Genomic DNA, 910 nt, shown 5'->3' with positions numbered 1-910 from the left:
GGCGGGGGCGGCGACGACGACGGGCGGCGGGGGCGCGCGGCGACGACGACGACGGCGGCGGGGGCGGCGAGGGCGACGGCGGAGAGATCGACTCTCGCGCGATTCGTGGAACGAGAAGTGGCGACGATAACTGGTTTTTCATAAGTGCCATATATATAGGGGTAGCCTTTAGTACCGGTTCGAGCCACCAACCGGTACTAAAGGCCAATTTTGGCCAGCCCAAGCAGCGGGAAACGAGGCCCTTTAGTACCGGTTGGTGGCACCAACCGGTACTAAAGGGGGGCCTTTAGTACCGGTTTGTACCACAAACCGGTACTAAAGGCCGTGCGTTGCCACCCGCGGTGCTCTATGTTTAGTCCCACCTCGCCGAGCGAAGGGCAGCCGCACTGGTTTATAAACCCAGCCGCGGCTGCCATTTCGAACTCCTCTAAATAGCAGGCTTCTGGGCCTAACTAAGGCGCGCTGCCCGGTGAGCCTCCTGGCCCTTCTGGGCCTGCATTTGCACACCCTAGGACTGGTAGGCTCACCGGGCAGCGCCCCAAGGTTCACCGGGCAGCGCCCCAACATTTTTTTTAATTTTCTGCTCTATTTTTTTCTTCTATTTATTTCTGAGTAGTTTTTTTGCCGTATTTAGTTTCTTTGTGAATATTTTTGCTTTATATTTATTTATTTTCTGCTTTATTTTTATCTTCCTCTTCTTATTCTTCTTCTCCTTCTCCTTCTCCTCCTTCTTCTTCTTCTTCCTCTTCCTCTTCTTATTCTTCTTCTCCTTCTCCTTCTCCTTCTCCTTCTTCTTCTTCTCCTTCTTCTTCCTCTTCTTATTCTTTCTTCTCCTTCTTCTTCCTCTTCTTATTCTTCTTCTCCTTCTCCTTCTCCTTCTTCTTCTTCTCCTTCTTCTTCCTCTTCTTAT

The sequence above is a fragment of the Triticum dicoccoides genome, chromosome 6B (assembly GCF_002162155.2).
Source record: "Triticum dicoccoides isolate Atlit2015 ecotype Zavitan chromosome 6B, WEW_v2.0, whole genome shotgun sequence".
In the NCBI taxonomy this organism is placed as follows: Eukaryota; Viridiplantae; Streptophyta; class Magnoliopsida; order Poales; family Poaceae; genus Triticum; species Triticum dicoccoides.
This window is presented reverse-complemented; position numbering follows the sequence as displayed.